Raw genomic sequence first — 10,424 nt, 5'->3', positions numbered from 1 at the left:
GAAAGGAAAACATTAGCATCAGAGGGGTTAATATAGCCTCATTTCATCATCCCTTTTTCATTAGTTTTTAAAAATATTTTACTAGTCTGGTCAAAAGCAAGAAACAACACTCAATGAGAGGAAAGGGTATTAGGGTGACCTGGAAGTCTGTCTGTTACAACTGGGAAAGTCCACCGAGGGTGGGAGTTACAAGTAGAGTCAATTAGAATTGTTTGTTACCTGTGCTTCACAGAGTCTGCCTGGCCCCTGACTAGCAACGTCATCATTACTCTATACTCCTGACGAGCTCTCACTCCAATCCTCCTGCATCCTATTGCTATCTTATAATTCTCAAGGTCTTCTGAAATGACAAAAATCAAATGCAGTCAGTAAGGCTGCATTTTCATTATTGTTGAGATGTCCAGGAAGATGCAGGCACTTCCTGTCCTTTCTGAGCACCCAGAGGTCCCTCCATCTTTGGCATATGGTTAGGTCTCTTCATCTTCAACTTGAAGTCAAGGTCTTCTTATGGTCCATCTGATTTCCTGTTCCAGTCTTTTCCACTTCTGTAGCTTCAGAATTCTATTGGATGTAACTGTTTGAGTCAGGATAATCCGTTTCTATTTTTGTTGGTTTGTTGTTCTTCTCTTCTTGTTTTTTTTTGTTTGGTTTGATTTTGTTTGAATCAGAGTCTCACCAGCTGATCTGGAGCTCAGTGTGTATGAAGACTTAAACTCAGAGATCCACCTGCATCTACCTCTCTCAAGTACTGGGATTCATGGCAAGTACCAAGTGTCTGATTTTTTATTTTAAGATATAAAAACTTATGCATATTTGTGTGAGCATATGTGTTTGAGTATAGCTGAAATCAGAAGCAAATGACCCCTAAATCTGGAGTTAGAGGTGGTCATGTCCTGGCCAGTGTGTGTGCTGAGAACTAGTCACAAGTCCTCTGAAAGAACAGAACATGCTGTTAACTTCTGAGCCATCTTTTCAACCCAAATCTGAATACTTGAAGGTGAATTCTTTAGCAAACTAAATTCTGTTTGCAAGCTTAATTCTTCTTTGTCATGTACCCACAGGGTACAGGGATTAGGATATGGCCAATCTCTGGCCATTATTCTCCCAACTAAAAATCAGATGAGAAGGTTCAGTTGTCTTTCTTAACCGATCTTCCTGATAATTCTGATATACACTCAATTTGAGAGCAATGATCTACACCAATAACAATCTATAAAATAAAGTTGTGTAAACATTTTGTTGCTGGAGAATGTTAACTAGAAAATTTTTGTAATGATTAAGTCATATTAAATAAAATATTAAAGAGGCCATCAGGGGTTGGTGAAAGGTTTCTGATGAGACTTTCTGAAGCCTATGGACCAACCTTCAAATATCAGATGCAGTAAACCCCTCCCTCCATGTATTCCATTTGAAATACTCTAGAGAAGATGGAGTTGGAAGATAAGCTGAGGCTGCTGATACTATGCAGAGATCATGGATCACAGGAAAACACACATCATCCTATGAATGGTGATCCAAATCATGAGATTCTACAGTTATAGCATATCAGAATGCTTTGTAGTTAGCAATAAACACTCCCAGGCAGAGAGCATGGATTCTGATTATGTGAATCACAGATGCACAAGGTTCCAAACACCCATAAGTCATAAGAGGCTGCTTTGCGTAGAATCGTATACCTGGCCAAGTTATTACCACGTAAGATCTAGTTTGGTAACTTGGAGCTAATCGTTGAATGCTGCATATGGTCTATTGCATGTTGTTGGGGCTAGTTGGTAGGGTGTGGTTTTTTTCCAGCATCTTAACTTTCTTGTTTACTAGTAGAGTATTTCCTTGCTTGAAAGAAGGAAGAAAGAGGTAGAAAGATTACAGTACATTATGAGACCAATTCAAACTCTAGACGCTGGCCATTCCTATACAAACAATAAATTTATTTTTCCTATTTTCTATTGAAGACTTAAGACAGCAGATTAAGGAAGAAGGTATAAATATGAGCTGCATCAGCACCACATGGATAGCTTATAAAACTACAGATTCCTTGGCTCTACCCCAGATAGTTGACTTAGGCTATCTAGTTGAAAGGCTGTTTCTTTTCTAGAACACAGTGCTCAGAAACAAGAGAGAGAGAGCTTGATAAACAAATTGATAAAACAGTAATAAATCTCAAACTCGCTTTTTCTGAAGTTCAGCCCAGAGAATCAAAATGGATTAGATAAATTAAGATCACTGAAATGGCAAGGAAGAAAAGCATGACACCAAATTCCTCATTCATATTTCTAGCTAAAAGCTTATAGAGCCATATCCACATAGTACATTTAACCCACACAACTGAATGGATTCTCATCCTGTGGTAGGATGCAGTGGGCCCGCATTGTGTGGATCTGAAATGAGCTTCTGAGACTACTTTTTAATTTTAAATCAATGTAAAAAATCTATTATTAAATCATGTTATAATCACCACTGAAAATTGTACTATGCTTAAAATAAAAACCTATAACACTCATACATATATAACATACATTTGTAGTGAAGTTAGAAAATTTTACCACCACATTTTTAGTTTGTCATATATTTCTTCTTTCTAATACATAGTCCCCCTTTGATTGGGGTCCGTATAATGATTAGCTTATTCTAAAGGATTTAATAAGTGCTATGCAATTTTGGTTATCCTATTTAGAGGTGCACCATAACCCATTAATTAGTGGAAATGCTTGGGAATAGAGTGCCTTTTCTAGTCCATTGAATTTACTGGTACATTCCAGCTCCAGTGTCAAATTCTTTCTTCTAACTCTTGTAAGGAATCTGTCAAAAAATGCATTACTCCACATTACAGTATGTTAACAATTAACATTTGATAGTCACAGAAGATCACTCCTTTTGTCCCTCCTTTTCTATCAGTCTAAATACTGGTTCTTATGCTGCACTGGGTACTCAATATGGATTATTACTTCAAGCATACAAAGTGTAATTTGCTTCTTTTTCCCTAACACTGAAGTGCAGCAAATTCTTCAGCTAACTGGAAGTCCTCATTAACTGGTATTTCTTTAACATATATTACTATAATTACTTTTAGAGATCAAAATTGCAAAATATAAATTTTATTTCAACAACAACCAAACAAGTAAAGACTCTATGGCTTATAAACTTAACCAGGCACCTTTATGGAGGTGAGTTTCATTCCTTAAGACTTTATAGTCAGAGCTATAATTATAGCCATGAGAATGTGAGCCTCAGCCTAAGACAGCTGTTTTCCCTCTTTTCAGATACTTATCTTAATATGCTGCCCAGTCGAGCCTATAAAATGTGGTGGGAATTTCACTAGGGCAGATTTGAGGGGGACTATGAAAGGCACCCAGCTTTACTGTGTCTGTGTGAGCCCTCCATGAATCTTCTAGAAATATAAGCAAGGATCTCTGTCTCTACAGTGTGTGTCCATGGACATGCTTATGCATTTGTATACTTTTAAAATGATGAGTGAATATTTATAAAGAATTATAAAGTACATATTCCATGCTTTCACCTCTACTATCAGACCCTCAAGGGATTTGAAATCAACTGCAAAGTGAGTCTGTATCTTCAGAGACATTAGTTTCCTGGTTAAAGAAAATGGATACCTGTAAAATTCATAAAGACCAGTTCACTGCTGGAACTCTCCAGTACCATGCTCACTAACTTCCAGAAAAAGGACAGATGGTTTGTCACAGCCCCTGTAGCTAATTTTGAAGAGTCATGTTTTGAAATACAGTCTGGGTCCTGTAACTCTTACCTTTAATAAAGCTTTAATTTATGAGTTTCCATGCATCTGACCATGGAAAACAGACTCAGATTCCTCTTGGACCACAGCCCCCTTGTTCCATAGCCTTCTTCATCCTGTTCCTTACAACTTCTACTGAATATCTCAGATAATCTACCTTGACACCTTCTCAAATATTGTATCCTTCTCCTGCAATCCTTTCAACGCGCTTATTACATTAAAATGTCATTTGTCAAGTAAGGCTCATGGACACCAACATGGCCCTTTACATTGGTGGTAGCATGGACCAGAGATTATCAAAATTCCCTCATGCTCCAGCATGGACCATAAATTTCAACAAGGCCTCTGGCAGCAACTCAGGCCACACATATCAACGTAGTCTCCAGAGGTAACACAGTCCAGAAACAACATGATCTGGACACCATGTAGAGGTCCATGATCAGGGATACCACATGAGAACATGTTGACCATGTTGATGTCTGTGGTTTCTGCTGCCACTGGAGACATGTTGATGTCTGAGGTCTGTGATGGGGCCGTGTTGATGTCCATGATCCTTGCTGCAACTGGAGGCCAGAATGACGTCCATAGTCCTTGATGCTACCAGAGACTGTGTGGGTATTTGTGGTCCAGGAAGTCATGGGGAAGTCCATGATCTATGTCACTTCTGGCTGTTGTGGGCAGGGAAGCTTCTGTTGCAGTGGTATCAATGACTCATAGTTGAGCATGGGAAACAGTAAAGGCTTTTGCAACAACCCCTTCCCACCACCAAAAAAGAAAGAAACGAAGAAACAAAGAAGGAAGGAAGGAAGGAAGGAAGGAAGGAAAAAACAGTCTAGACAGAAAGACATTGAAGAGAGTCCTTAAAAATTGTGACAAATATGTTCAAGTGTAGCTCTCTAGAGTTGACAGCTTCTTCTGAGGGCAGGGTGAATGGACTGTTATCTTTAAGGAGATAGCCACTGGGCCTTTGACTATGCTCCAGTGAGTAAATGGGTAGCACAAATTGTACTTGGTGATTATATATATAAAATTTTGAGGGTGGGGAGAAAGAAGGGCATAAAGGTGGGCCTGGGAGAAATAATAAGTGAGTGTAATGGGGTTGCATTGTGTGAAATTCCAAAATAGTCAATAAAAATATTATTTTGAATAAAAAATGTCACATCTCTCTGCAATAGACAGAGACCATTACAGAACAACCAGTCAAGATGTAGAGATGTAAAGCCCAGTCCCATCTGATACCTAGACAATAAAACCTCTGCACCTAAGGCTCAAGAAACACCGAGGAAGAGGGGCCTGGAATGATTGTAAAGGGCAGAGAAAAAGGAATTACTCTGTGAGACTATGTCTCCTAGTAATGTCAGAAACCACACCCATAAAGTCTCATCAACATTACTGCTCAAACATGAGTTGAACATGGTTGATACCAATTGGGATGCTAATGTAGATAAGAAGAAGCTGTGGGACCTCAAACCTAAACAAACAACAAGGAAACAAGGAATGCTGAGAATGGGATGTATGGTGGTTTGAATAGGTATGGCCCCCATAGACTCCTGTATTTAAATGCTTGGCCCATAGGAGTGGCACTATTAGGAGGTGTGGCCTTGTTAAAGTAGGTGAGGCCTTGTTGGAGGAAGAGTGTTACTGTGGGTTGCACTTTGAGGCCACCTACGCTCAAGTTCTTCCCAATGTGGAATTCCAGTTACTTGCTGCTGCCTTGGGATCAAAGTACAGAACTCTTAGTTCCTCCAGCACCAAGTCTGCCTGAACAATGTCATCATGATGTTGATGGACAGAATCTCTGAAACTGTAAGCCACTGCAGTTCAGTTATAATTCACTACAACAGGAATAGTAGCTAATATAATGTCACAAATGAGCCCCAATTAAATGTTTTCCTTTGTAAGAATTTCCTTGGCCATGATTTCGCTACACAGCAATAAAGCACTAACTAAAATTTACTCATCCCCAGGGAAGAATGGTCAGCCTTGAAAACATATACATGCGAATAACATTATACAGACTGAGTACTTGTGTACTTTGTATTTATATGCATATATACATACATACATATACATCAAGAACTAATGAAAAGAGGCCAAGAATTTGAAAGAGAGAAAGGAGGGATATATGAAGGGGAGATGAAATTATGGAATTGCACTATAATCTCAAATATATAATTTTTTTAAAAATAGAAAGATGTTATTTTTCCACACTCCATGTTTGACTGCCTGCCCATTTTTTCGATCAGTATTACTGATCAATTTTACTCTTCCACTGTTTCTTCGCTAAACTCAGCCTTTGTATCTAAATGTGTATGTGAATATTTAGGAATATATTTCCAGTGGAAGAAAAAAAAACTCAAATCACTTTCACTTACCTCTGTTCTGCTAGGCCTAATGAAACATATAAAATGTTCAATAAGCACCTGCTGAAAATGAATCAGATGTGAAATAGACTCTGATCTTACTCTGCATCTACCTTAAATGATACTGTTAGCAACAAAATCCTTAATGAAATTTGTCCATGAAACAAGGTTATCTGCTCTGTCTTGTGTGTTTTAGTGTGTTCTTAAGGATGCACAGCTCTGAACAGGAGGCTATCCCTTCTACCAGTTTTTTTTATATCCTCTTTCTACCAGTTGTTTTGTTTTGGTTTGGTTTGGTTTTGTTTTTTTTGTTTTTGTTTTTGTTTTTGTTTTTTTTGGTGATATGACTTGACCTATTTGAACTCTGTTGACCAATGTCTCCTCATATGCAAAACAAGAAAAAAATACCTGTCTTTTAAGACGGTTAAGCAAGGAAGGAAATTAGGACGCCAGAGCACAATAAATATTATCTATGTGCCAGCTGTTCTTAAGGCCAGGTGACGGGCAACTGGATTAAGTTGCTATGTTGGAGAAACAATTTAATTAGCTGCTGGGACTGGGTGTCAATGTCATTATATACACTGTCAAGGAATCAAATGACAGACTATAGAGGTTAGGTAAAGGGTCTTATGGTCTACAGAGATTATGACAGGATCCAGAATCATAGAAAATAAGCCTTTGGCTATGTCTGTGAGAGACTGTCTTGGTTAAGTTTATGTGGGTGGTAATATCCCTTGAACTGAAGTCTAGACTGAAAGAGAATGAGACAGCTGAACACAGCATTTATCAGTCTTCCACATTCACAGCGAATGCCCTATGATGAACTGCTTCCAAATCCTCCAGCCATGATTTTCCCACCATGATTGACTGTTCCCTGGAACTATGAGACAAAAACAAACATTTTCTCTATGTAGTTGTTTTGGTTTTATTTTGTTGTTTTTCACAACAGGAATAGTAGCTAACAATGCCACAAATAAGATCCTTAAGTTCCTCCCTGGTAATGGGTTGATGGTGGTGGTGTCATATCAGTCAATGGCAGAGCTGATAGCAGTCCTTTGTTCAGCTGTTTTATGCCTAGGACACATAAAAACAAAGCAAACCAAATCCGTACAATCCAGAGAGTAAGGAGGAAAACAGACAGAGGCCTACAAACTTCCATGTCACCCACAGTCCTACCCCACCCCAGTGCATGGCACAGGTAGGCTGTGGACACCACTTGTCACCACATCATGAAGCACAGATGACAGGGGTCAGTGTCAATGTCTGTGACTCATATAGGGAATATAGGGATGTCCCTGGTTTGGGTATCTGTCTAGGACCACATAGATGTCCGGGAGCTATGCATAACTGGCTTCATGCACCTCAATGGTTTCTGTGTTCTAGAAAGCTGAGTCTGCCTCTCACTGGCAGTAGCACTGAGGAGAGTAGGCCCTGTACCTCACCTAGGCAGCACAGTGGAGCTGGATTTGGTACCAGGATGGGGAGTAGAGGGTTAGAAGAATGGGAGATAGGGTGATGGGGGGAGTGAGCCAATCCCAAGGACATGAGTGTAGAAAAGTTGACCCTGTCATTCATCCGCCATGGGGTAGCACAGAAACAGAGGTGATGCCTACTACCTCCATACCTTGCCACCTCCAGCAGTTGGGAAATATGCCCATATGGTCATGAGCTTAGGGGCACTATCTTTGCCCCTAGCCAGCCACAGTACACAGCAGAACAGTCTCTGTACGTCACCTGTACAGCTCAGCAGAGGTGACTGTGGTGGCAGGGAAACAGGTGAGGCAGCTCTATGTGTGAGAACAGAGGAGAGCTGGCCCAGCCATTCATCTGCCATAATGGGGTATAGATGTGAAGGTGATGTCTCCCTCTGGCCTGCCTCTTGCCCCAGCAGTTTTCCTGGGCAGCAGTGGAGCTGGCCCTGATGGCTCATGGGTAAGCCAACCAAGAGAGTGTGAGAAGGGGAGAGCTGGCCCAGTCCTTCACTAGCTGCATGGGAGAATGGGGTTTGTACCTTGACTGCACAGCATAGTGGACTGCCTCTGGAAGAGTGGATGTGGAAGAACTCTCACCCTGAGGATCTGAGAGCAAGAGAACTAACCTTGCCTCCTGCTGATAGTGGCACTGGACAACCTAGCTGGAGCAGTGCTGGCAGAGCTTGTCCTGGCAGTGCAAATAAGAAAGAATAGATAAGGTGACCAGTTCAGCCTCCACTGAAGCCCAGATTCAAGGCTCTAAGTTGCCCCAACCCAAAATCTATATTATTTGCAAATAGTTGGGATACATGAAAGTCCAGCTGGTTCAAAGCTGCAGGATTTCCATTACACGGGGGAACAAGACGAAAACCTGAGGAATCGTGATGAGGATCCAATATTGAGGGTATCACAGAAGCCAGCAATTTGAAACCAAACCAAGGATTCATTGCAAATGAAGATGTGTGGACAAAGGGATAAACTCTGGGACACACTGTGACCTTCCATGATGAGATGTTTTCTATGCTTCCTATTTCTTGTTGTTGTTATTGTTCTTGTTGTTGTTGTGTGTATGTGTGTGTTGTTTTATTTATTTTGTAGGGGGAGGGGAGTTGCAAGAGTAAAGAATGGACATGAGGGAACAAGGAAATGAGCAGGACTTGGGGTTCATGATATGAAACTCACTAAGGATCAACAAAAAGTAAAATAAATAAATAAATATCCTGTAAACTAAACAAAAATCAATTCTGGAATAGTGTAATGTTTTTTCCTTAGTAAGTCTTTTTTATTTGGCTTGTACTTAAAACCTTGAGGTAATCAATTATCTTCTACTCTTCCTAAATGTTAATTCTACTTTATTTCATCATTTTATATCTCAGTATATAAAGTGACTGTTCCTCTTTCTTTTTAATACCCTGTGTAAAGGGTATTAAAAAGAAATACTACTATTGAACATTACAAGTAGTTCAAAGTTGAAATAGAATTCAGTGGAACTTTCATTAAAATATGTATATTTTCAGCATCTTTTTAATAGAGGAGTACTGTTATTTTTTTTGTTATATTCATTTCTAAAACTGTGAAATCTGGGTATATTTTCTTCAGACCATTGGCAAAATTTCTGGGAAATTTCTCACTTACCTATTTATTTTTTAGCAAGTGTTTTTGCATAAGGGTTCATACTAGTTCAAATATATACTCATGTGCATAAAGTAGAGATAGTGAACTCAAGAGCTTATGCTTAGACATCATTTGTGTTTTCTCTGTGGTGCTACAAACTTCATCCTTCCCTCACATCCTATCTGACCCTTTTACAGGTTGTTTTATTGTTTTGTCTTTGTACTGTATGACAAGCAATTTGATATTGAATATGATATTGAATACTCCAACTTCCTTAGCTTATTACATTATTCTAACACTTCTGTACCACTCTCTCAATTACCATTTTTGTTTATCTCGTCTTCTGTGTAAGACATACTATTGAGTATTGAGGAGTCTTAGTTAGCTGCCCCTGGTACAGAACACTGATACCATGTGATGATTAGCATCCCTCTTTGTTAAAAATAATCATCTTAGGCAGGAATTTGACACTTCTAGATTTCTATAACTGCAAAATAATAATCATAGCAATATCCATAATATACTGAGAAATACAATGATCATTCATTATCACACAGCCTCTCAGGAGACAGCTATATCAGGCTCCTGTCAGCATGTACTTCTTGGCACCAGCAATATTGTCTGGGTTTGGTGTTTGTATATGGGCTAGATCCCCAGGTAGGGCAGTCTCTGGATGGCCATTCCTTTAGTCTCTGTTCCATGCCTTGTCTCCATATTTCCTCCTGTGAGTATTTTTTGTTCCTCCTTTTAAGAAGGACTGAAGCATCCACACTTAGATTTTCCTTCTTCTTGAGCTTCCCGTGGTCTATGAATTTTATCTTTGGTAATCAGAGTTTTTGGGCAGAATTCTCAATAGAGAAAATTCAAACAGCAGAGGAACACTTAAAGAAATGTACCACATCTTTAACCATCAGGGAAATCTAAATCAAAACTACTCTGTGATTCCCTTTTACACCTGTCAGAATGGCTAAGACCAATAACACAAATAACAGGTCCTATTTTTGAGAATGTGGGACAAGTGGAGCACTTCTCCCTTGCTGGTGGGAATGCAAACTTGTACATAGCCACTATCGAAATTAATCTGGCACTTATTCAGAAAATTAGGAATCTATCTACCTCAATATTTAGCTATACCAATTTTGGGCATATACCTAAAGGATGCTTCATCCTACCATAATGACATTTGCTCAAATGGTCTATTCATAATAGCCAGGAACTGGAAAC

Source organism: Rattus norvegicus, chromosome 17, assembly GCF_021556685.1.
Source record: "Rattus norvegicus strain SHRSP/BbbUtx chromosome 17, alternate assembly SHRSP_T2T, whole genome shotgun sequence".
NCBI lineage: Eukaryota > Metazoa > Chordata > Mammalia > Rodentia > Muridae > Rattus > Rattus norvegicus.
The sequence above is the reverse complement of the archived record's forward strand: the minus strand, read 5'-3'. Positions refer to the sequence as shown.